The sequence below is a fragment of the Salmo salar genome, chromosome 12, assembly GCF_965601325.2.
Source record: "Salmo salar chromosome 12, fSalSal1, whole genome shotgun sequence".
Classification (NCBI taxonomy): domain Eukaryota; kingdom Metazoa; phylum Chordata; class Actinopteri; order Salmoniformes; family Salmonidae; genus Salmo; species Salmo salar.
In genome coordinates, this window is record NC_138302.1 from 12,840,986 (window position 1) to 12,868,233 (window position 27,248).

Genomic DNA, 27,248 nt, shown 5'->3' on the forward strand with positions numbered 1-27,248 from the left:
CCTTGAAGTCTATGGCAGCTGTTATATCTGGGATAACTGAAGACCTGATGATAGGAGCCCCTGTTTTATAGTCCTGCAATTTATCCCATGAACAGGGCCATGTACCAACAAGTACTAATATATCAAACAGTCATAATAACAGTCAACTTTAATATCGCAGTCATCTAAATAATGTTGTACTCAACTTGTTGGATTGGAATCAGGGTTGTGTTCATTAGGCACAGTGTAGCAAAACATTAAGAAGCTGGTGGCCACCTCTGGGTTCTCTATGGTGCTTTAGGTCAGGGCATGACTCGGGGGTGTTCTAGTCGTTATATTTCTATGTTGGTGTTTTGGTATGGTTCCCAATTAGAAGCAGCTGATTATCGTTGTCTCTAATTGGGGATCATACTTAAGTTGCCCATTGTTCCCACCTGTGTTGTGGGATATTGTTTTCAGTTAGTGCTTAAGTGCGCTCTGTACTGGATGTTGGTTTATTCTTTGTTGTTTTTGTTCAGTTTCACTTTGAAATAAAGTATGTGGAACTATACGCATGCTGCGCCTTGGTCCGCTCCTTTCGACGAACGTGACAGAATATCCCACCAACGCAGGACCAAGCACCGTGTTAAGGAGGTTAACCTGTTGGGGATAGGGGGCAGTATTTGCACGGCCGGATAAAAAACGTACCCGATTTAATCTGGTTACTACTCCTGCCCAGTAACTAGAATATGCATATAATTGTTTGATTTGGATAGAAAACACCCTAAAGTTTCTAAAACTGTTTGAATGGTGTCTGTGAGTATAACAGAACTCATTTGGCAGGCCAAAACCTGAGAAGATTCCAAACAGGAAGCGCCCTCTCTGACCATTTCTTGGCCTTCTTGATCATCTCTATCCAAAACAGGGGATCTCTGGCATAACGTGACATTTTCTAACGCTCCCATAGGCTCTCAGAAGGCGCCAGAACGTTGAATGATGACTTTGCAGGCCATGGCTGAAAAACAGTAGCGCATTTGGTAAGTGGTCGATCTGAGAACAATGAGACTGGCGCACGCGTGCACGAGAAGAGTCCATGTTTCCATTTTCAGTCTTTGAACGAAAACAACGACTCCCGGTCGGAATATTATCGCTTTTTTACGAGACAAATCGCAGAAAAATGGATTTTAAACAGCGTTTGACATGCTTCGAAGTACGGTAATGGAATATTTTGAATTTTTTTGTCACGAAACGCGCCGGGCACGTCACCCTTCGTTACCCTTTGGATAGTGTCTTGAACGCACGAACAAAACGCCGCTATTTGGATATAACTATGGATTATTTGGAACCAAACCAATATTTGTTATTGAAGTAGAAGTCCTGGGAGTGCATTCTGACGAAGAACAGCAAAGGTAATCCAATTTTTCTTATAGTAAATCTGAGTTTGGTGAGTACCAAACTTGGTGGGTGTCAAAATAGCTAGCCTGTGATGGCCGGGCTATCTACTCAGAATTTTGCAAAATGTGCTTTCACCGAAAAGCTATTTTAAAATCGGACATAGCGATTGCATAAAGGAGTTCTGTATCTATAATTCTTAAAATAATTATGTTTTTTGTGAACGTTTATCGTGAGTAATTTAGTAAATTCACCGGAAGTGTTCGGTGGGAATGCTAGTCACATGCTAGTCACATGCTAATGTAAAAAGCTGTTTTTTGATATAAATATCAACTTGATTGAACAAAACATGCATGTATAACATAATGTCCTAGGAGTGTCATCTGATGAAGATCATCAAAGGTTAGTGCTGCATTTAGCTGTGGTTTTGGTTTTTGTGATTATATGCTAGCTTGAAAAATGGGTGTCTGATTATTTCTGGCTGGGTACTCTGCTGACATAATCTAATGTTTTGCTTTCGTTGTAAAGCCTTTTTGAAATCGGACAGTGTGGTTAGATTAACGAGAGTCTTGTCTTTAAAATGGTGTAAAATAGTCAAATGTTTGAGAAATTGAAGTAATAGCATTTCTAAGGTATTTGAATATCGCACCACGGGATTCCACTAGCTGTTGAGTAGGTGGGACACAAGCTTCCCACCTAGCCCAGAGAGGTTAAGGAGTTTTGGACATGGGAGGAAATCCTGGGAGGATATGAGACCCTTCCTTGGAAGGAGACACCAAGGAAGGTGGAAGGACAGCGATGACGCCGTGGTCCGCGACAACAGAAACCCCAAGATTTTTTTTGGGGGGGCACAAAGGGCTGTCGGTCGAGCCGCAGAGAGAGCCAGAGACCGTCAGTGAGCTGATTGAGCAGTTGGAGGAGAGGGAAAGGAGAGCAATGCTATGTAGGTGTGTTCTGCACCGCATTCGCCCTGAAGAGCGTGTCATCAGTCCGGTGCCACCTGTGCTGGCTCCACGCACCAGGTCTCCAGTGCGCCTCCCCAGCCCAGTACATCCTGTGCTGGTTCCTCGCATTCACCCTGAAGAGTGTGTCATCAGTCCGGTGCCACCTGTGCCGGCTCCACGCTCCAAGGCCTTTAGTGCGCCTCCCCAGTCCGGTGCCACCTGTGCCGGCTCCACGCACCAGGCCTTCAGTGCGCCTCCCCAGCCCGGTACGTCCTGTGCCGGCTCCCCGCGCTCGTCCACCAGTGCGTGTGTACGGTCCGGAGACTCCAGTGACGGTCTACAGCCCGGAACCTCCAGCGACGGGCCACAGTCCAGAGCTTCCAGCGACGGTTCACGGTTCAGAGCTTCCAGCGACGGTTCACGGTCTGGAGCTTCCAGTGACGGTCTACGGCCCGGAACCTCCAGCAACGGTTCACAGTCCAGAGCTGCCAGCGACGGTTCACGGTCCGGAGCTTCTAGTGACGGTTCACGGTCCGGAGCTTCCAGTGACGGTTCACGGTCCGGAGCTTTCAGCGACGGTCAATGGTTTGGAGCTTCCAGCGACGGTCAACGGTTCGGAGTACGGCGTCCAACCCAGCTCCATGGCCGGAGCCTTCCTCTGCGCCAATGCCCAGTCCAGGCACAATGTCCAGTCCCGCTCCTAGGCAGGAGCCTTCCTCTGCGCCGATGCCCAGTTCAGGCACGGTGTCCAGTCCCACTCCATGGCAGGAGCCTTCCTCTCCGCCGGTGCCCAGTCCAGGCACGGCGTCCAGTCTCACTCCAGGGCCGTAGCCTTCCTCTGTGCCGTTGCCCAGTCCAGGCATGGCGTCCAGTCCCGCCCCAGGGCCGGAGCCTTCATCTGCGCCAGTGCCCAGTCCAGGCACGGTGTCCAGTCCTGCTCCAAGGCCGGAGCCTTCCTCTGCGCCGGTGCACAGTCCAGGCACGGTGTCCAACCCAGCTCCATAGCCGGAGCTTTCCTCTGCTCCGGTGCCCAGTTGAGCACGGCGTTCAGCCCGGCTCAATGGCCGGATCTGTGGTCTGGGCGGGTGCTAAGACCCGCACCAAGAGCCGCCACCGACGCTAGTCACCCCCCCCTAACCCTCCCCATCTGGTTTCAGGTTGTGCGGCCGGAGTCCGCACCTTTGGGGGGGGGGGGGGGGGTACTGTCACGCCCTGACCATAGAGAGCCCTCGGGGTTCTCTATGGTGCTTTAGGTCAGGGCGTGACTCGGGGGTGTTCTAGTCGTTATATTTCTATGTTGGTGTTTTGGTATGGTTCCCAATTAGAGGAAGCTGATTATTGTTGTCTCTAATTGGGGATCATACTTAAGTTGCCCATTGTTCCACCCTGTGTTGTGGGATATTGTTTTCAGTTAGTGCCTAAGTGCGCTCTGTACTGGACGTTCGTTTATTCTTTGTTGTTTTTGTTAAGTTTCACTTTGAAATAAAGTATGTGGACTATATGCACGCTGCGCCTTGGTTCGCTCCTTTCGAAGAACGAGACAAAATAACTGTAATTGTATTCCGTTACATTACCAGCAAAAATATTGTAATCAGATTAGATTCTTTTGAAAAACTAGATGATTACTTTTAAATTCTGAATTGATGTGAATCACACTGCTGCGCTCTCATTTAGCTATTTGCGCCTTACGGATTGTGGGTGTTCTGGATGGCTGTTCACAAATCTAAATGTGTATTTGAACCCAATAATGGTTGAATTCAAGAAGTTTAAGTTGCCTATCAATAATTGTTTTTGTAACCAGTGGACAGCCAGTGAAAAATGCGCTCTTGCAACAGGTGCATAGTGCGGATCCCAGCCTATAGAATAAAAGTGAGGCTTTTATTGCTCAATCTAATTCATGCTGATAAAAAAATATATATCCATAGGCCTAATGGACACATGCTCAAACTTTTGATAGACTTAAAGGGGCAATCTGTAGTTCTTACATCTACATACATATATATATATATATATATATATATATACATACATTTATTATTGAAGAATATAACTTAGAAATGCCTCATGAGCTTAGATCAACTGTCACACTCCATGAGAATCCAAAATATAAGCTTGTTTTATTCCAATGTTTGTAAACATTGTTAATGTCAACAAACACTGTGAGAGCCTCATAACATGGATAAAACAATACTTTTGATGTCATGGATGGTCAGTACTTGCATTCATGGCTGTCTATTAATCTGAGAGTGGTTACATTTTACCAAAACAGAGGCAGGGTGGCCGTTTTGATATTGTTTCATCTGTCGATTTTCCCTTTGAAAAGCTGCATATTATCAAGATATCAAAATGTCACCAACAAAAAGGTAAGCAATTGGCCTATAGCAAATGCAGCATATGGCATTCATTTTTCACATGTAAATAGCACTTTTCAGTAGAGCTCAAAGCATGCCATTACATGAGCGGAGCATTTCTTTTTCAACTCGAATCAATGAGCCCAATCAGTCCTCCATGACAACAAAATCATAAACAACAGAGTAGGGCTGGCTAATAAGTCCTTCGTTTTGGGGTTATGCTCAGGATAAACAATTTGGCTAATCTATACTCCCATATTTCCAAGTCCTATTCTTGAAGATCACGGGGTATAACATTATTGGAATGACTGGAATTCTGATATGCTATGGTTTTAATGTAAAGATATAATTTAATCATATTATTATATGTAGTGGAAAGCGATGGGTTAGAAGAAGCCTACATAACCACCACAAAGTAAAATTGAACATCCATATATGGTCAGCTATTTAAACATTAACATTGATTTATCCTGCAATAGATGTCGTTCAATTGGTAACAAACATTTTTGTCTTCTTCTAATGCCTCTTAAGGGGAAAGTAATCTAAAAGGAACAAAATGTAATCAGATTACGTTACTGAGTTTGGGCAATCCAAAGGTTACGTTACTGATTACAATTTTGGACAGGTAACTAGTAACTGTAATGGATTACATTTAGAAAAGAACCTCCAGCCTAATCCCTCAGCTGTTTACCAAAAAAAGTGACTGCTTTGTTGTGGTACCACTTTGTTGTTGTTGGAATCCCAGATTGCTTGTTTAATTAAAGTACAATATTTTTTATGGTTTGAAAAATCTGTTTGCTGAGTAATAAGTCCACAGTCACAAAGGAAGTGTATGTAGGCCTACATGTTTTTAATCAATGCTCAACATTTCACCATGAAAATCATATTTTATGCAACACAGGAAAATGATAAGACTTGGTCTTCGTTTATTCAGCAGCTTCTTTTCCCTGTAAGAAGAAAGATAGAATATAATGGATCAGTAATAATAATGAACATGATAAATATATGGATAGACTTGAATAGAATATAATGGATCAAGTCTTTAATGCTCAGTGCTCAGCTTGGATTTTAGATGTTGAAGTACTAACTGAATTACTCTTATTAGATTATTTAGCCCTTCCTGAAATGTTCTTCTGAGAGATCTTCAATACAGTTGAGTGTAAAAGGTCAGTATTGACCTCTGAGAAGACTAAATCATAGGTGGTGTTGATGTGGTCATATCTGAACATGAGTCAGGTATAGGTTGAACAGCAGTTCTGTACCTTTCCAGAGTCACGGGTCTTGGCTCTGAGCTTGTTGACCTGAGTCTCAGCGATGTCAGCACGCTCCTCAGCCTCCTCCAGCTCATGCTGAACCTTCCTGAACTTAGACATGTGCTGGTTTGCTGCTTCCTCCTGGGTGAGGAAAAGAGAGGGAGAGCAGAACATCAGTATTTAAAGTTTGAAGCTTCAGGCAGCAAATTAAAATATGTTTTTAAAGGTATTTTAAACAACAAAAATATTGACGGATTTAGGATAGCAATGTATATAGGGAGATAGATGATACAGCAGATTAAGTGAGTGGCGCTGCCTCCAGCACTACCACTAGACCAGCCCCCAGCACGGTAAATTAATATTCAACCCCCTCTCATTTAAGTTGGTAACACATAGGCATAGGAGGCACTCAGAAATGTGCATAATTGATTGTTGACTGATGTGCCGTAGTAACACTTACTTCAACAAAACTGTATGGATATTAAGTTTTGTATTGTCTACTAGGGATTTGTTTTATGTACGCTTTCAGAGTATTTGACTAAGTCAGTGACTCACCGCTTCCTCAGCCTGCCTCTTGTAGGCCTTCACTTTCATCTGCAGCTTATCTACCAGGTCCTGAAGTCTGCCAACGTTCTTCTTATCCTCCTCAGTCTGTGGGAGAAGATCAAATAATCAATGTCAGTATAGTTTTATACACAAACCTGTCATTGTTAGTGTCAAGTGTGTAAAGATGGCACTTTCTCTTACCTGGTAAGTGAGCTCCTTGACTCTGCGCTCATACTTGCGGACTCCCTTTACAGCGTCTACACCTCTTCTCTGCTCGGCCTCCACCTCAGTCTCGAGCTCACGCACCTTTGTGGAAGAAATAAATGTAGGTATTTGTTGGAGGTGGGGAAATCAGACATAACAAATATTTGTAACACAGAGATATACAGTAGTCTTCTACCCAGCCAAGGAGGCACAACTTATCTGTTCCTATGTACTTTCACCATTTTAATTGAAGGGGTCTGTAATTATTTCTACATAAGTGGTTCCCAAAGTGGAATTTACATTTCAATTTTTATGAATATTTCTAGTAATAACAGATTAGACTACGAGTGATCTGTGGGAAATGTTTAGAGTGTACAATACAATGTAATATTATTAAACCACAATTTATGTTCTTAACCATAGATAAACAACATGGTTCTGAGAGACACCGTATTCCATCAATGATCCATAAAAATAAAAACATCTAATTTCTTCTTGTATTTGTAATATGACAATTTATTCATTTTGTTATGCAGTTAGAAGTGCATGGTGCAGTACCAGTATGGCCACTTGCCTTTTTTAATGTTGTGATGTTTCTTTTAGTATGTCGGTCTCGCGCCATGGCAGTTGAGAGAAGTTGGCAAAGTGAGTCAACAGCAAGACAGAAGCACTGACATAAATACATTTGTGTCTTTATTTTGAAGATAAGCGAGTGGAAAAGCACCATATTCAAGGCACTAATGTCTCTGGAGTATGTACATATACTTGGTAAGATGTTATGTTGTGTTTTCACGTTTTATTCAAGTCCGCTAGCCTATAAACTAATTTAGCCGATAGCCTGCTAGCTGGTAGCCCAGCATAGCAACGCTAGCTTCCCTAGCAACGCCTTTTTAGCAGATAAATGAGACATGTAGGGTGTGTTCGTAAATTAAACCTGGAGTGCCACAGTGCGCTCAGAGCGTTCCTAAATTCAGAGTGTTTCGCTCTAGGAGCGTTCAGAGCGCACACTGGCAGATCTGGCCGGAGAGTAGGGTTGATCCGAGCATTCTGACCTCACAACGGCAGTCAAGCACCCGAGCTAACTGGCCAACGTTGGCTAGCTTACTTTCTACTTTCAGACAAAAATTAGAGAACACTTCACTCTGACCATTTTACTCGCCCTTGCAGACAGAGCTGGTTAGGCTGTTTTCATGTTATCCTGAGCGTTGGCTGCTGGCAACAATTTAATTACGCCTTTTTTTTGCAGACGTTAACCGACACCAGTCATATTCAACAGATGTTGAGCATTCGTAAATTCATCAGTTATTCTGCGCTCTGGCACACTCAGACGAGGTGCTCTGAAATCGGAGTAGGTAGCCAGAGTGCATTTATGAATACTGCCATAGCTAACGTTAGCGATATATAGAGAGAGAAATTAAACAAATGTAACAAAGTATTACTATGAGATAAATTGGATGGATATTATATTGTGTGTTGATATTTATTGTGAATCTGTATTATTATTATTATTTGATTATTATTATTATTATGAATGGTCTTGGCTCCAGTTCTTCTCAGCTCCACTACAGAAGTGTAACATATTACATGTTTTGGTTTTGAACATAAATGCACTGTCATTTAAGATGTAATACTGCACAATGTTCTCTCTACACCAAGGCGAAATGTGTACAACCCCTGATCTAGGGGGTTTATTGAGAGAAAAAGTGATTAAACAATGCTTCTGTGTATTTTATATGATCAAATACATTTCCAGCAAACTGTCTTTCAATCCACCCTAATCCACCCTGCTGGTAACTCACCCTGGACTCCAGTTTCTGGAGTTGTTTCTTGCCTCCCTTCATGGCCAGATTCTCAGCCTCATCCAGGCGGTGCTGCAGGTCCTTGACTGTGACCTCCAGGTTCTTCTTCATCCTCTCCAGGTGAGAGCTGGTGTCCTGCTCCTTCTTCAGCTCCTCAGCCATCATGGCCGCCTGGAATAGTAGTTTGTTTAATTTATGCACCAATCATAATGTCCCTCTCAGATCTTTGTTGTTCATAACCAGCCCAGCTACCATTGACCCTTGGGGACAAATCAAGTTGATGTAATTCAAGGACTCACATCAATGATTGCCTTTTTGGCCTTCTCCTCTGCATTCCTGGACGATGTCGTCCACCTCTCCCTGCACCTGCACCAGGTCAGTCTCCAGCTTCTTCTTGGTGTTCAGAAGGCTGGTATTCTGAAGGAGAAAACAACATGATTTGTTTGACTCTCAAGAGGAGTTAATAGTCATGAGACTGAAATGATAAAAGTCTAAGAGCAAGCACTGTTGTATTCCAGGTGTGTGTAAACGGTATGCTTGGTTGAGTTTCATTAGAAATGGCATTTGACCAATACCTGGGAGTGCAGCAGTCCAACACGCTCGCTGGCGTCTACCAGCTCAGTCTCAGCCACTTTGCGGCCTCTCTCTGTCTGCTCCAGAGCAACTCTCAGCTCCTCGATTTCAGCCACCATCAGACCGTTTCTGCGCTCCACCATGGCTGCCTGCTCCTTCATGTCCTCTGCAGCGCGGACTGCGTCATCAAGGTGTAATTGGGCATCCTGGAGTTCACAATGACATAGGTTCAATTAAGACTTTATTCGGAAGTAGGCGCAGTGGGATCAGTGATAGAAATATTAATTGGTAAGATTTTTCCCATATATTCCTACTTTTCCACAGTACATAGTCCATTCTATTAAATTCCTCTGTTCTATTATTTTCTACAGATTCACAAATCCCCCCCAAGTTCAGATTTTTGAGAGTGATATCCCCGTCCCTTTACCTTGAGCTGGCCCTGGACGTTCCTCAGCTGTTTCTGGGCCTCAGCGGCCTGCCTGTTGGAGTGGCTCAGCTGGATCTCCATCTCGTTCAGGTCTCCCTCCATCTTCTTCTTCACCCTCAGGGCATCATTCCTGCTCCTGACCTCAGAGTCCAGGGTGCTCTGCATGGAGTCAACCACCCTCTGGCTGTTCCTCTTGATCTGCTCCATCTCCTCATCCTTCTCAGCGATCTTCCTGTCCACCTCACCCTTGATCTGGTTCAGCTCCAGCTGCACACGCAGAATCTTGGATTCCTCGTGCTCCAGTGTTCCCTGGACAAACAGAAGCAGTCGGGAGAATTGTGTTCGATACATTTGGATGGAAGAATTATATATACAGTGTGACTACAATAAACTCCAATACAGGGATCATTGGACTGTAGCTGGCGTTGGCTAGTGTAACACTGCTTTCCCCATCAAACAGCTGTAGTTTGTACCTCAGCCTCCTCCAGAGCCGTCTGGATCACAGACTTCTCTGTCTCCACGGTCTTCTTGGCCTTCTCCAGCTCATGGATGCTCTTGCCAGTCTCTCCGATCTGCTCAGTCAGGTCAGAGATCTCCTCTGCACACACACACACAGGAGAAGATTAGACTTGGGAGATTTTCTGTGGATATCGCCAATGCACTGAAGTTGACAATGAATCATGATAACAGTAATTAATTAACAGCACTTCATACGGTCTTGCAAAACTAATTGCTCTCATCTTCCTTGGGTTGTTAAAAGCAATAGCGATTACATGTTCCATTTATTTTTTTTAAGGTCTTCTTGGCCTTCTCCAGCTCATGGATGCTCTTGCCAGTCTCTCCGATCTGCTCAGTCAGGTCAGAGATCTCCTCTGCACACACACACACAGGAGAAGATTAGACTTGGGAGATTTTCTGTGGATATCGCCAATGCACTGAAGTTGACAATGAATCATGATAACAGTAATTAATTAACAGCACTTCATACGGTCTTGCAAAACTAATTGCTCTCATCTTCCTTGGGTTGTTAAAAGCAATAGCGATTACATGTTCCATTTATTTTTTTTAACTGCACTTGAAAACTCTGAAATAGTGTAATATTAATGTTGATGATTGCAGTTCCCTCCATTTTCAAAACACTAGTCAAACATGAGCCGAATAGAACTGCTGTCAAATGCTCACGTTGCAGGTTCTTGTTCTCTCTCTTCAGAGTCTCCAGATGATCCAGAGCCTCCTCGTAGGAGTTCTTCATTTTGAAGAGTTCAGTGCTCATAGAGCGAGCCTCCTTCTGAGCTCCTTCCAGCTCAGCCTGACCCTCCTCATACTTCTGCTTCCACTCTGCCAGAACCTAGGGGAATCCATGGGATTTTCATTAGAAGTCAATGATGAAGAGTTTTGAATCAGAAATATGCTACACTTATACTACAATTGGTCATATACTGGACAGAAAATATCACTGTTGTGTGAGGTTTATTCATTTTCACCTTGTCAAAGTTCCTCTGCTTCTTGTCGAGGTTGGCGGCCAATGCGTTGGCTCTCTCAACATCAATCATGAGGTCCTCCACCTCTCCCTGCAGCCTCTGCTTGGTCTTCTCCAGGGAGGCGCACTTGGAGTTGGTCGCCTCAATGGTCTCCTCGGCCTCCTGCAGACGCTGGACCAGCTTCTTCCTGTTGGACAACAGACGGTGGTTTTATGGTGCGAAAACAAATGTTACAATACATATTGATGTGACATTTTCTCAGATCCCCACTACCACCATTTTCATCCACACCGTATATTCGATTTTTTTTCTGTTGTGTGCGACTCACTTGGCCTCCTCCAGCTCCTCTGTGCGCTGGATAGCATCAGTTTCATACTTAGTCCTCCACTGAGCCACCTCACTGTTGGCCTTGCACATGCCGCGTTGCAGCTCTGCCTTGGCCTCCTGCTCCTCCTCAAACTGCTCCCTCAGGAGGTCACAGTCATGGCGGGCAGACTGGACACCATGGGCCAGTGCGTTTTTAGCCTGTGAGAAAGAAAGAGAGAGACAACGATAGATTAGAGAGGTAGTCAAACAAATGACAGTAGAAGTCTCTGAGGGTGACGTAGTATAGCTCTAAACTCTGGTCGGTGGAGTCCATTTTGGGTTCCTTACCTTGACCTCCTCCTCAATAGCCCTCTTCAGCTCCTCCACCTGCTGAGTGAAGGCCTGTTTTCCTCTGGTCAGCTGAGATACCAGGGCTTCCTTCTCCTCCAGCTGGCGGCCAAACTCACCTGCAGGGACAGAAGAACATCTTGTTAATAGGGCCTCTGTTCTCTAAGATTGAAAATGTATTTTGAGGAATCGTAGGGGAATGTTAGGTGGTGAATAGTACATTAGAAACTTTGTGGATATAGCCCATAATACATGTTGTGTTCTACTAAAGGAAAGCATTGGCTTGTTGTTCATTGTTGATGGTACCATTTTCTGTCAGGAGTCTGGCCCTCTGTCCGCTGATGTCGTTGACCTGGCGAACATTCTCATCATTCTTAGTCTTGAGCTCACTCAGCTGGTCCTCAAGAGTACGGCACATCTTCTCCAGATTGCCCTGTTAGTGTAACATGTTCCATCATTACTTTATATATGTGACTCCTGTCAATTTCAGTTCACTTGAATGGTAATGTAGTTGACCAACCTCGACACTGCTTGATCAAAACGTTACTACTCACCTTAGCCTTGGAGACGGCCTCCATGTTGCTAGAGAGGTCATCAATCTCCATCTTGTACTCGCTCTTCTCCTTCTCCAGCTTCTGCTTGACGCGCTGCAGGTTGTCGATCTGCTCCCCGAGCTCAGCCACACTGTCGGCCTGCTTCTTGCGCAGAGCGGCGGCTGTGGCCTCATGCTGCAGGGTGGACTCTTCAAGATCACGACGCAGCTTCTGGAACACAGCTTCACGCTTCTTGTTCATCTCAATCTGAGCAGCAGTGGCGCCTCCGGCCTCCTCCAGCCTCTCGCTGATCTCCTCAAGTTCCCTGGAGAGATCAGCCCTCTGCTTCTCAACCTTAGCCCTGGCAGCACGCTCAGCCTCAATTTCCTTCTCCAGCTCCTCAATACGGGCCTAGAACAGGGGGCAGGAGCAGGGGGGATGAACACTACAGTACAGTTGAAACAATTGAACCTCACAAAATAATAATAGTATGTGTATTTTACATAAATGTGTTTAATACAAAGACAGTTACACCAATATATTCAGTACACTGTGTCCCATTGTGCGAACCAAAACCACAATGTTAAGAAGCACCGTCTTTAAAACAGTTAGAATCACCAGCAAGGAATACCATCTTCCAACCTTCTCAGCCATCAGAAGCCCCCGTGAGAAATGTGTGCTACCTGAGCAATGTTTTTCAGGAAATGATTCAAGTCTCTGCTTTTCTGTACTGGAGTTTCTATCCTCTACTGTACCTGGAGTTCCTTGATCTTCTTCTGCAGCTGAGCTCCCAGAGACTGCTCATCCTCAACCTTGCTGAGGAGCTGGGTGGTCTCAAACTCCTTTCTAAGAAACACAAATATGTCAATTGCAGAGTTTGTTTTGTTTTGATAGTGTAAAGGGAGAGGATCATACCATTCACTTTGCTTTTAAGAATCACATGCAAATGCTAATTCATAATTACAATAATTAGTCAAGAACAACCATTATAACAGCTAATACTGTAGTCATTTGTTTGTGTTTACTTCTTGATTTTCTCATCAGCTTGCTGCTTGTCATTCTCCAGGTCCATTATGGACTCCTGGGCCAGTTTCAGATCCCCCTCCAGCTTTCTCTTGGATCTCTCAAGGTCCATACGGAGCTTCTTCTCTTGCTCCAGAGAACCCTCAAGCTAGAAGATAAAAACACATATATTGTTCAAATCTAAACAACTGAAGATAATATCATCTTACATACTATCATGGCCAAAATGTCAAACTCCACTCACGTCGTCCACTTGCTGTTCCAGCTTGGTCTTGGCCTTGGTCAGAGTGTTGACTTTGTCCTCCTCTGCCTGCAGGTCATCCAGTGTCTGCTGGTGGGCCTCTTGGAGGGCTTTCTTCTCCTTGGTCAGCTTGGCAACACTCTCATCCATAGACGCCATCTCCTCTGTCAGGTTTTTAACCTGTAAATGGCCACAACATAATTACACTTCACCGTAAAGGGGAGATTTAGTTTGTTATATATTGCATTCATTTCATTTAGATTAGAACTGCATCAACAATTACTGTACTATAGATTCAACATTAGATAGCAGTGTTCACCATGCCCGTGTTTTGAATGGAAGTCATAAATGAGGGGGAGCAGAACATGCAATGAATATTGGGAGTACCCCGCAACTGAAATTCTACTGTTGTTTCTTACTTTTTCCTGCACCCACAATACAACTTGAATTCCATTTCTGTTAAGCTATGTTTTGAGTTGATTATTGTTGGTTAGACTGTCTATGGTAAAACACAAGACCTTGTTTTCAGTGGCGTGCTTCTCCTTCTCCACTTTGGCCAGAGTGAGCTCCAGGTCATCAATGTCCTTCTTCAGCTCAGAGCACTCATCCTCCAGCTTCCTCTTCTTGGCAGTCAACTCAGCATTGATCTCCTCCTCATCCTCCAGCCTCTCGGTCGTCTCTTTGAGTTTGGCCTCCTGCTGGATCTTGCTCTTGATGAGCCCCTCACACCTTTCCTCAGCATCGTTCAGACTCTCTCCTTCCTGGTTTCAGAGCAGAAGAAAGAAACATCATCAGCCTCACTTTGTGTATTCAAAGTCAGAGCAAATCAATAGAAATTCATTAAATAAATAACATGGGCAATAACAATTTGTAAGATAGCCATATACTTCATTGTGTGTGTGTGTGTGTGTGTGTGTGTGTGTGTGTGTGTGTGTGTGTGTGTGTGTGTGTGTGTGTGTGTGTGTGTGTGTGTGTGTGTGTGTGTGTGTGTGTGTGTGTGTGTGTGTGTGTGTGTGTGTGTGTTTTTGTGTGTAAATGTGCCCCTAAGAAGGTTGTTGCTGACTCACAGATGCGACTTGGAGTGCCAAGTCGTTCTTCTCCTGCGTCAGGGCCACCAACTTCTCCTCCATTTGCTTCTTCGTGGCCAGAGCCTTGGCCAGGTCTGCTGTCATCTTATCATAGTTCTCCTTCATGTTGGCCAGCTCCTTCTCAGTCTCAGCGCTCTGCAGCAGGGGCTTGATCTTGAAGTACAACTTCATCCATGGCCACGTTTTCACATTCATGAATGAGCGGATGTTGTACTGGATGGCGAAGATGGACTCTCTGGTCGACAGAAAGGACAGAGTGGCTTGGTGAGTTACATCCCACTAGGCACAGACGTCAGTTCAGCGTTTTAGTTTTGATTTACATTTGGTTGAATTGGCGAACTTCAATTCAACGCGACATAATCAAAATTAGTCACCATGTTATTGGATTATGGTTAAAAGTTGAGTGAAAAAAAAATGAAATTCCCTTACGCTGATAACTTTTTTCAAATCCACGTTGATTCAACGTCATTACATATCATTTTTGTGTTGAAATGAGTTGGTAATGACCAGTGGGATGTTTCCAGGAGTTGAAGAATAACACACTGGAACCCCCTCCACTTTTTGTATTCAGATGAGGAATGGGGCTAGGGAAATGTAACCCCTCTTAAATTCATAGACAGCGGTCTAGATGCAAGGACTGACAGTCATGCTAAGCTCATGAGACATTTTATATTCTTTAAGAATGAATGGGTAAATACCACAAATTTAAATGACAGTTGAACAGCCAAATCCCAAACTGCAGCTATAAAGCTAGAATCCTTAGTTGCTACATCCATTTCTGGACTTATAAATGAATTAACCCAAAAGCTTTAGTAGACCATTATAAGATGTACTTTCTCATTCTGAACAACTCACAGCATATACAGTATGTAATCATAATGCATTAGATACAGGTGGTTGACAGAAAGCTTTGCCCAGATGTCTACTATTACTCACCTCCTCTCCATCATCTTGGTGAACTCTCTCCTCATGAGGAATCCACGGCTGAGAGCCTGGAGCATGCCGACCAGAGTGGCCAGCTTCTCATCTCTCATCTCCTCCAGGACACCCAGCAGACCGGCTTTGAAGAACACCTGAGACACAGGTTAACATGGTAAATGGAACAACAGATGGTGACAGACAGAAAGTGTTGAATCAAAAGAGGGGAACAACACCACTAGATTGATTTAAACAACATGAACTTTGATATTGTTGCAAACAAACCATGTGATAGGTTGTTTCTAAGTTGTTAGTTATTGTACAGTTGTAGATTAATAATCTACACAGACACAGATAACTGCAGTCATACAACTCTAATACAATGTACATGATAATGAGTTTAGTTTCTCTTCTATACTTGTGATGCATGACTTTGAAGAAAAACAGTACAATGTTTTTCCAGCTTTTCCATTAGTTAAATGAAGACGAAAGAACAAAAGGATGGATAGATCACCTGGAGAGATTTTATATGGTACAGGTTTAAATTATCATTTAAATTGTGTTTTGTTGTCAGCTTTTGCTGGGGCAATTTGACTGACCTTGGTGTTTCAATTACATGTATTCAGCCTACTATTTCTAAAGATAATTAACATAATACAAATATCCCCATCAAAATACATCTGTTTAAGCTAGAGATATCAGTTTGCATCTCAATCTACTGCATCCACCGATGTCGGTCTCCTGCATCTGCGGTGAAAGGTGGTAGGCAAAGCTAGATAGGTGTTTGTCAGACCATGAGACATCCCACAAACCGATCTTCTGAAAAAACGTCTGTAGCATCTGAGCGGTTTGGCCTACAGTATTACCACTCCACAAGACTCATCTGAAGGTCCCCAGTACCAGTTAAAAAATAATAATTGGAAGTCTATATGGAGAAAGTTTTGTACTTAATATAAGAGGATAAATACATGTTCCAAATTCCATGTAGTGAATCTGTTATTCAATGTGTTTCAATTGGCTAATAGCAGTAATGCCAAATTCAATGTTTCATCCAATAATAAATTATCTTTGAAGTTGTGTTTTGTTGTCAGCTTTTGCTGGGGGTATTTGACTGACCTTGGTGTGTCCAAACTTGTAATCGTCGTGATTTACGTCAATGGACCCAAGCAGCTTCTCAGAAGCCTTTTTGTTGTCCATGAACTGGCCATCAGGGATGACACTGGCATTCAGTACTTTGTACCTGAATGAGAACACAGTTTTAAAATATGCAAAGTTGTAATTGGTTGGTTATACAGCGAGGTCCAAAATGATTGGCACCCTTGATACAGATGAGCAAAGTAGACTGTATAAAATGAATAATACAAATACTGAGCTATATTGTATGCCCCTAAAATATTTTTTGGTTTTATATTAATACAATTGCTCAGAGAAAGAGATTTTTGTTAAACAAGTAGAACTTTTTTTATATAATATTTACAGTGCGTTCAGAAAGTATTTAGACCCTTTGACTGTTTCCACATTTTGTTAGTTACAGCCTTATTCTAAAATTGATTAAATCGTTTTTGTTCCCTCATCAACCTAAACGCAATACCCCATAATAACAAAGCGAAAACAGGTTTTTACATTTTTTAGCAAATGTAACGTTATTTTCATTAGTATTCAGACCCTTTGCTATAAGACTCGAAATTGAGCTCAGGTGCATCCTGTTTCCATTGATAAACCTTGTTGTTTCTACAACTTGTTTGGAACCCACCTATGGTAAATTCAATTGATTGGACATTATTTGGAAAGGCACACACCTGTCTATATAAGGTCCCACAGTTGGCAGTGCATGTCAGAGCAAAAACCAAGCCATGAGGTTGAAGGAATTGTATATAGAGCGCCGAGACAGGATTGTGTGAGGCACAGATCTGGGGAAGGGTACCAAAACATTTCTGCAGCATTCAAGGTCCCCAAGAACACAGTGGCCTCCATCATTCTTAAATGGAAGAAGTTTGGAACAACAAACACTCTTCCTAGAGCTTGCCACCTGGCCAAACTGAGCAATCAGGGGAGAAGGGCCTTGGTCAGGGAGGTGACCAAGAACCTGATGGTCTCTGACAGAGTTCCTCTGTAGAGATGGGAGAACCTTCCAGAATGACAACCATCTCTGCAGCAATCCACCAATCAGGCCTTTATGGTAGAGTGGCCAGATGAAAGCCACTCCTCAGTAAAAGGCACATGACAGCCCGCTTGGAGTTTGCCAAAAGGCACCTAAAGACTCTCAGACTATGAGAAACAAGATTCTCTGGTCTGATGAAACCAAGATTAAACTCTTTGGCCTGAATGCCAAGCGTCACGTCTGGAGGAAACCTGGTACCATCTCTATGGTGAAGCATGGTGGTGGCAGCATCATGCTATGGGGATGTTTTTCAGCGGTTAGGACTGGGAGACTAGTCAGTATCGAGGGATAGATGAACGGAGCTTAATACAGAGAGATCCTTGATGAAACCCTGCACCAGAGCGCTCAGGACCTCGGACTGGGGTGAAGGTTCACCTTCCAACAGGACAATGACCCTAAGCACACAGCCAAAACAACGCAGGAGTGGTTTCGGAACAAGTCTCTGAATGTCCTTGAGTGGCCTATCCAGAGCCCAGACTTGAACCCTATTGAACATCTCTGAAGAGACCTGAAAATAGCTGTGCAGCGACGCTCCCCATCCAACCTGACAGAGCTTGAGAGGATCTGCCGAGAAGAATGGGACAATCTCCCAAAATACAGGTGTGCCAAGTTTGTAACGTCATACCCAAGAAGACCCGAGACTTTAATAGCTGCCATAGGTTCTTCAACAAAGTACTGAGTAAAGGGTCTGAATACTTATGTACATGTGATATTTCAGTATTTTATTTTTAAGACATTTGCAAAAATGTCTTAACTTGTTTTTGCTTTGTCATTATGGGGTATTGTGTGTAGATTGAGAGGGGAGGGGTCATCAATTTTGGAAAAAGGCTGTAACGTAACAAAATGTGGAAAAAGTGAAGGGGTCTGAATACATTCCAATTGCACTGTATATTTTGACTATTCTGATGCTGGAATACCCTTGGACAAGATCATTCTGTGTGTGTGTGTGCGCGAGTGTGTGTGCGCGTGTGTGTACATGTGCACATACCTCTGCTTGAAATCAGCATAGAGGATTCTGCTAGGGAAGCCCTTTCTGCAGATCCTGATACCCTCCAGTACACCATTACACCTGAGCTGGTGGATAACCAGGAAGTTCTCCATCAGACCTGGTAAAACAAACCAAGTCTCTTTTAATATTAATAAACAGGTTAAAGATTGGGATTGTTAAGGTTACTGGTACTGTACTGATAAAATTACATATTTAACTCAATATTTATTGTACCTGGAGTCTTTGACTCGTTGGGGATCAGGCAGCGCACAAAGTGAGGATGAGTGCTCCTCAAGTTGGTCATCAGCTTATGTAAGTTCTCCTGTAGGAGGGTTACAAACCATTTTCTCAGACATACTGTAGTTTATGATAATTGCACCTTTTGAAGGACTGAATATACACATTTCAAAAGCTCACCCTGAACTGGGAGGACACAGTCTGCATGGAACCACCCTTCTTCTTGCCTCCTTTCTTGGATGTATCTGTTAAAATGGGGAAAAGTTAGAGATAACTAGAAAAGTACATTTCCTAGAGTGGGTGGAATAAATAGAATAATAATAATAAGAGTATGTAATAAATCTAGAGTGGTCTTGTCTTCAGCAAGCACACTAATTATAAACCAGAGAATCACTGATTGACTTCACACTTAACTAGAGCCAAATCCTGCCAATGAGATTGTGTAGAATAACACCTAATGTATGATTAAATTAACTGAGTGTACAGTGGGGGGAAAAAGTATTTGATCCCCTGCTGATTTTGTACGTTTGCCCACTTACAAAGAAATTATCAGTCTATAATTTTAATGGTAGGTTTATTTGAACAGTGAGAGACAGAATAACAACAAAAACATCCAGAAAAAAGCATGTCAAAAATGTTAGAAAATGATTTGCATTTTAATGAGGGAAATAAGTATTTGACCCCTCTGCAAAACATGACTTAGTACTTGGTGGCAAAACCCTTGTTGGCAATCACAGAGGTCAGACGTTTCTTGTAGTTAGCCACCAGGTTTGCACACATCTCAGGAGGGATTTTGTCCCACTCCTCTTTGCAGATCTTCTCCAAGTCATTAAGGTTTCGAGGCTGACGTTTGGCAACTCCAACCTTCAGCTCCCTCCACAGATTTTCTATGGGATTAAGGTCTGGAGATTGGCTAGGCCACTCCAGCACCTTAATGTGCTTCTTCTTGAGCCACTCATTTGTTGCCTTGGCCGTGTGTTTTGGGTCATTGCCATGCTGGAATACCCATCCACGACCCATTTTCAATGAGGCTGGCTGAGGGAAGGATATTCTCACCCAAGATTTGACGGTACATGGCCCCGTCCATCGTCCCTTTGATGCAGTGAAGTTGTCCTGTCCCCTTAGCAGAAAAACACCCCCGAAGCATAATGTTTCCACATCCATGTTTGACGGTGGAGATGGTGTTCTTGGGGTCATAGGCAGCATTCCTCCTCCTCCAAACACGTCGAGTTGAGTTGATGCCAAAGAGCTCCATTTTGGTCTCATCTAACCACAACACTTTCACCAGTTGTCCTCTGAATCATTCAGATGTTCATTGGCAAACTTCAGACGGGCATGTATATGTATTCTTGAACAGGGGGACCTTGCGGGCGCTGCAGGATTTCAGTCCTTCACGGCGTAGTGTGTTACCAATTGTTTTCTTGGTGACTATGGTCCCAGCTGCCTTGAGATCATTGACAAGATCCTCCCGTGTAGTTCTGGGCTGATTCCTCACCATTCTCATGATCATTGCAACTCCATGAGGTGAGATCTTGCATGGAGCCCCAGGCCGAGGGATATTGACAGTTCTTTTGTGTTTCTTCCATTTGCGAATAATCGCACCAAATGTTGTCACCTTCTCACCAAGCTGCTTGGCAATGGTCTTGTAGCCCATTCCAGCCTTGTGTAGGTCTAAAATCTTGTCCCTGACGTCCTTGGAGAGCTCTTTGGTCTTGGCCATGGTGGAGAGTTTGGAATCTGATTGATTGATTGCTTCTGTGGACAGATGTCTTTTTTACAGTTAACAAGCTGTGGTTAGGAGCACTCCCTTTAACAGTGTGCTCCTAATCTCAGCTCGTTACTTGTATAAAAGACACCTGGGAGCCAGAAATCTTTCTGATTGAGAGGGGTTCAAATACTTATTTCCCTCATTAAAATGTAAATCAATTTATAACATTTTAGACATGCGTTTTTCTGGATTTTTTTGTTGTTATTCTGTCTCTCACTGTTCAAATAAACCTACCATTAAAATTATAGACTGATCCTTTCTTTATCAGTGGGCAAACGTACAAAATCAGCAGGGGATCAAATACTTTTTTCCCCCACTGTATAATTATATTCACACATTGATGAACCCTTAAAAATGGCGATACAGTCAGACTTTAAAGAAAATGTGGGTCTGTGTTGGAACTAATGCTTAATTAAATAGTTTGACTTGATGCTAGTCTTACCCTCAGGTGGGGGAGCAGGATACAAGGCTGCCAAAATTTTCACTCCTGACTTCCCGTACAGCTGACAAACTGAGTCATTCAGGGGGTCCTTGTTCTTCTCCAGCCAGCCAGTGATGTTGTAGTCCACAGTACCGGCGTAGTGCACCAGGGAGAAGTGGGCCTCTTGCTTGCCTTTGGCAGGCTTGGGCTTCTCAAACGACTTTGTTTTGCCAAGATGCTGGGAGTACAGCTTGTCCTTGAAGGTAGTGTCTGAAGACTTGGGGAACATGCACTCCTCTTCAAGGATGGAGAAGATGCCCAATGGCTTTATGAAAAGTAAGGTACAGTGTATATATAACATCACATCTTTAGTAAACATGCTCTTATAGGATTATATTCGTTTAGGGACACATAACAGGAAACATTGAGTTCTCAACAGTCAGATGCATTGTACCACAGTGATAATAATGGTCCCTAAGAGCTTTGCTGTTGAGGTCCATTATACCTTCTCAATAAGCTCAATGCAGGCAGCCAAGTCCATGCCGAAGTCAATGAAGGCCCAGACGATTCCCTCCTTCTTGTACTCCTCTTGCTCCAGGACGAACATGGTGTGGTTGAAAAACTGTTGCAGTTTCTCATTGGTGAAGTTGATGCACAGCTGCTCCATGCTGTTGTACTGTTGATGGAGTTTTAAAAGCGGATCATTTCATCATACAAGGCTGTAATCCATCTCAATCACATCTAAGTGTCTTGTTCTGGTCTCATACATCAAAGATCTCAAACCCGGCAATGTCAAGCACACCGATATAGAACTGCCTTGGATTCTTGGTGTCCAACATCTCATTGATACGGATGACCATCCACAAGAACATCCTCTCATAGATGGACTTGGCCAGAGCACTGACTGAGTTATTAACCTGTAATGATAATACCTCAAATTAATACATGAGATATTGACCATGTCCAGTGATAAGGTGATACGAGCTTGGGAGAAAACATCACTATTCAATTAAAGCATTGCACTTGTCCCCAAAAATATTCCGGTGCTCAGAAAATGGTAGATGCTGTGTTTGCCGCCTTACCTGAGCCACAGTCTGTCCCTTGGTCACATACTCGTTGCCGACCTTCACTCTTGGGTAGCACAGAGCCTTCAACATCTCAGCTGAGTTCAGGCCCAGCAGGTAGGCGATTTTATCAGCCACTGGAGAGAGAACCAACAACAACAGACTCAGGGACACAAGATTGCTTGTTTCTGATGTCACATTTTTTGGCCACATTTTTTTATTCGTTATGTTTTGATTCACCCTCATCCATAATTTCAAATCATATCTGAAGGTAGTATTTCTTTCTCCAAAAATGATCTCCTGCCTGCCTGACTTTCATGTGGCACTGTCTGTGTTAGGTGTTTAATTTCTATGTTGGGGACTGGGAATGGGACTAATGCTTTACATATTGTATATCTATGAGTGGGACTCACCCTCTGTGCCGTCTGGCTCGGCCTGTTCCTCACGCTGCTTCTGCTTGAATTTCAAGTTTCCATGGTGGACTACAGCTCCTGTCAGCTTGTAGATGCCAATCTTCTCATCATTAGTGAAGCCCAGGATTGTAATGGCATCCTGGCGTTAAAGACGAAATACAACAGTCATGAACTGAAAGGTAGTTTGCTTACTCACAAAAGTAGTGTACTGGACCGAATCAAGAACATTCCCAGCTGCTACCAACTTGGAATTGCACAGTACATTCAGTGTGTATGGTGGTCCTACCCATATCCATATATTGAGTTTGGTTAACCCTTTGTTTGACTCACATCTGTGGCATCCAGCTCTTCCTTGTCGTCGATGCTGGCCACAGCGATCTGACCCTGGCTGCACATGGGGAAGTCGTAGGGGTTGGTGGTGATGAGCGCCATTTCTGTGGACAACAGAGAACAGCTTGCCAGTTAAATCTCTTAGAATTCTGCTGTCCTACCTTTACAGTATCTCTCCCTCCTTTACTCAGTAGATGGACTCAATGATACATGTAGTATATAATGAATAGCATCAAAAGAGGGGACTGAGACTTGTGGACTAGTGCATCACAGTGCATTACTTGATAGATATTTCCCAGAGACCTTCCAAATGTCTAGATGCCTTGTTACCTTGGATGTAATCATTGTAATAGTATTATTAGTGTGGAGTATGAATATTTTTTTTATATTCCATAGATGGGGTGGGAATAACTTCTTCTGGACCTCTACATTGCCGTACCAATTATCTCAGGTTTATGGCCTGTCATCATCTGGAAGAAGATGTGGTATCCTCTCTCATCGGGCAGCTGGAAGGACACTCTGGACTTCTCCAGCAGGTCTGAGAGAGAGAGAGAGAGAGAGAGAGAACATGAGATACATTTAATGATATAATCACCACAAAATAATCCGTGTGAATTTAGGAAAGTATCGAGAAACAATCAAAACCAACTCACATGTCTCAATGTCAGCTTTAGCCAGTTTGCCAGCTTGGAAGTGAATCCTGATGAATTTACCCTATAGAAATTGGTCAACAAATTAATTCTTACATTTTACTTTGATAGACCCCTTTAAATGTTACAGTTTTATGTACACCTATTGATATAACAATATGGAACTACTAAATTACATTTTTCCAATATCAGGTAACTTCCACAGTTTGCCCTTTATACTTACAAAGCGAGACGAGTTGTCGTTCCTCACTGTCTTGGCATTACCATAAGCCTCCAGCAGAGGGTTAGCTGCAATGATCTGATCCTCAAGAGACCCCTGATTGAGACAAACACAAGTTGCTCAGAAACTGGAAAAGTAGTAAAGTTTGATTCACCGCTGGAAAAAAAAGTTGACGCAACCAACCAAACTGAAATGTGTTAAAAAGGCAAACATAAGAACAACCTACCTGCATTTTGCTGGGGTCTACTTCCTTCTTCTTCTCTCCACTTGACACTGCAATTGTGGCAAAGTACTGGATGACACGCTTGGTGTTTACAGTCTTTCCTGCACCGGATTCTCCACTGGTTTATATGGCAGCGAAAGAGTGGTTTTAGTTACATGTTTGAGTGTCAGATTGGCTTACACCAAGAAATAGCATTGAAAAATACACTATTGACCTGTTTTTAAGCATAAGTAAGTCATTAACAATATTTCCACTCATCGTCTCATTATTCTGCAAAGCCTAATGTCCTCATCCTTTCATAATGTAATGACATTTTAGTAAACAACTTACGTAATCAGAATGGACTGGTTCTCCTTATCTGGAACCAAAAAAACATATTGCTTATCATACGCAAGCAACATTATGGGGACATTATCTAATTCATAGCATCATCGAGAATTTCAATTTGGAACATCTTCCATTCAATGGTAGTGAAATCAGATATTACCAGCAAACTGTTAGAAAACAGTAGATACCGCTCTGAAGTATATTTTAACTTCCATTGATACATCCATCTATCCATTAACACTTATGGACTTTAAGATTCATATATACTTAAGGACATCCATCACATCCATCCATCCATCCATCCATCCATGACAGCTCGAACCAATAAGCATGAACTGAAAGGCGTTGTCAGAGACGGAGAAGATATGGGGTGGAGCCTCCATCCTCTTCTTCCCTCTGTAGGCGTTGACAACCTCTGCGTCGTACACTGGGAGCCACTTGTAGGGGTTCACCGTGGCACAGAAGAGCCCAGAGTAGGTCTGGATGAAAGTGATTACATTAGGGGATTAGTAAAGTCAGATGTACTTTTACCTGGATTTATGTGAGGATGTGGGTGTACTTTGGTATACTGATGTGGGTCTACTGTATTGATATGTTTTGGTTTCTACCATTTAATTATGTCTAGTACTGAATGTGCGTATTTATTATGTTCATGTATGTGTGTGTTTGTATGTGCAGGTTACTTACATAGATCATCCATGCTGCATAACGCTCTTTGAGGTTATACAACACAGAGGCTTCATTCAGGTAGGTCATCATGGCCATGTCCTCAATCTTGTCGTACTTAGGGGGGTTCATCTCATAGATGTCTGCATCTTTGAACTCTTTTCCTTCCTGAAACAGTCAGAAATCTAGATTAAACGCAGATCAAAGTGGACATAACAGAATGCTTTTTGTTCATTAAATACAAGTTGAATCTTAAATTTTTTTTATATCCACATTAATCCAACTACTTTGTTATCACCCACTGACACATAACTGGAGATTCTTGACTAGTCAACATGAGACATTCCATGTCATTTTTAAATAGCAGCAATAAACATTTAGTTCGAAGGTTATACTGCCCACAAACAAACAATGAAATGCTTCTTAATATATTTTTTGTTACTCATTTCTTATTGCCTATAGACATTGTTTGGATCATTTCAATGATTTTTCAAGAAATGGAGTAATTACACAAACTTAAACTTGAATATCAGATCAGGCTTACCTCCTTAGTGCCGTCAGGTTTCGTGACTGTCACAGTACACTTCCCGTCGGCCCTGGCAGTAATCAGACCCTTCAGGTACAGCTCCACTTTGTCTGTCACATAGCAGGAGTTCTTTGAATCAAAGGGTGCGGCTTGTGCCTCCATCCTCTCCCTCTCAGACTTACGGAGGTATATGGCAGCTTTGCCGTAGATTTCCATCTCTGCGTCCGTACTCATGGTGACGGATAACTAGGAAAGAGATGAAACAAGAAACATGATTGACTCTGTGGTGCTTCCTCCCCAGTCAACAGAGTTAGGTGAGCGGTATCTCTCACTGAATATTCTCATCACTTTTTATGTGAAGACTGAAACCATGTCTCACCTTCTTTTTCCCCTCCTACAGATGAATGTGTACTTCTTGGAAGACCCTGTGAAACATTAGGGTGTTTTGAAAAAGGTACAGGTCTAAAGCTTTATCATTTAGCCCCCGAAGGGCTAGAAAACATTTAACTGAATCATTACAGTCATATCCAAATCAATTACAGGTGCAACTGGTAACTTTCATTTTCCTAGTGGCAACTCACTTTACTACACGTTCTGTCAAGAATTCAAGTAAATACCCCTAAAAACCCAGTTACATTCTAGACCACCTCATCAATTTACAAACAATTGCAGGAACAACACTTTTTACCATAAAAGGATGTTACAGAAGTAAAACAAATGTTGAAGGAGACATGCAAATCTTAGAGACATGCAGAAGTCAATTGAAACAGTGCAGTTAGCTGCTGCCTCAGATGCTGAGTGCAAAGATGAGACAAATGTAAAAATCTGAGGAGGTGGAGAGAGTCTTACCACAGAGGAAGAAGGTATCTGACTTATGGATGATGTGGCCTCAGCCTCCTTATATCTGGTTGGAAGTGCTAACCAAGCAAAAGTTAATTATGGACCACTCTGGGGAAGGACATGGATTGCAGGAGAGACCTCCCCCCCAGACTTGTGTATCTGTCTCTCACTAGCACCTCCCACTTACAGGGGCACCACACTCCCATTACATTACTTTTTAATGTCATATTTGTCTCTGAATTGAATTTCACTGAGTTTTACGTGAATGAGAGATGTCATTACTAATAATTATGACAATATCAAAAGTTAGATTTATCAAATAGATTCCAATGTTACTTCTACTGAACCTCGTATAGTGTAATGGAGTGAGTCCATGTTGCCAAACCACCACTAAAATAGTTTCCATGAAATCTAATCTGACCTTATTTAATTCCATTTTAGTGGCATTAATCCTCATCAACAAGTTTATTTATATATATGTTCATCAATTGTTTTCAATTTTTTTTCTTGTAAATACATCTGAACTGTCTCCTCACCTCATGCTTGTGACGGAGTTGGCCGTTACCTCGTGCTTTGCTTAGTTTGATTTATCACCCTGGTGGAACCATATTAAATTAATATTCAAAAGCTTGAACAGAAACAGTAGGCTTTCAAGAACAGGTTATACAGTACCAGTCAAAAGTTTGGACACATCTACTCTTTCAAGGGTTTTTCTTAATTTTTTACTATGTTCTACATTGTAGAATAATAGAGAAGACATCAAAACTATGAAATAACACATGTAGTAACCAAAAAAGTGTTAAACAAATCAAAATATATTTTAGATTTTAGATTCTTCAAAGTAGCCACCCTTTGCCTTGATGACAGCTTTGCACACTCTTGGCATTCTCTCAACCAGCTTCACAAGGAATGTCTTTGTGAAGCTGGAGTGGGGGTGCCACAGGGTTGCCACAGGGTTCAATGGGGGTGCCACAGGGTTCAATTCTTGGGCCAACTCTTTTCTCTGTATACGTCAATGATGTCACTCTT

At 42.7% G+C, this 27,248-nt stretch overlaps 1 pseudogene across 1 annotated transcript; it reads right to left on the bottom strand.

Moving 5' to 3' along the window:
- Positions 1–5,474: 5,474 nt before the first annotated feature.
- Positions 5,475–25,628, bottom strand: LOC106564199 (myosin heavy chain, fast skeletal muscle-like; annotated as a pseudogene). Its single transcript, XR_014379596.1, has 39 exons — positions 25,398–25,628; positions 24,875–25,021; positions 24,510–24,666; positions 24,191–24,218; positions 23,864–23,978; positions 23,641–23,733; positions 23,421–23,481; positions 23,207–23,305; positions 22,768–22,871; positions 22,438–22,576; positions 22,043–22,161; positions 21,728–21,877; positions 21,466–21,636; positions 20,982–21,285; positions 18,952–19,016; positions 18,769–18,856; positions 18,535–18,652; positions 16,502–16,625; positions 15,404–15,540; positions 14,447–14,702; positions 13,898–14,140; positions 13,383–13,559; positions 13,141–13,286; positions 12,871–12,961; positions 12,137–12,526; positions 11,889–12,015; positions 11,583–11,701; positions 11,257–11,453; positions 10,932–11,115; positions 10,630–10,795; positions 9,921–10,045; positions 9,448–9,756; positions 9,023–9,226; positions 8,747–8,864; positions 8,448–8,618; positions 6,646–6,750; positions 6,454–6,549; positions 5,908–6,039; positions 5,475–5,592 (listed from the first exon to the last, which is right to left on the bottom strand). The product of XR_014379596.1 is annotated as a myosin heavy chain, fast skeletal muscle-like (transcript).
- Between the last annotated feature and the right edge of the window lie 1,620 nt (positions 25,629–27,248).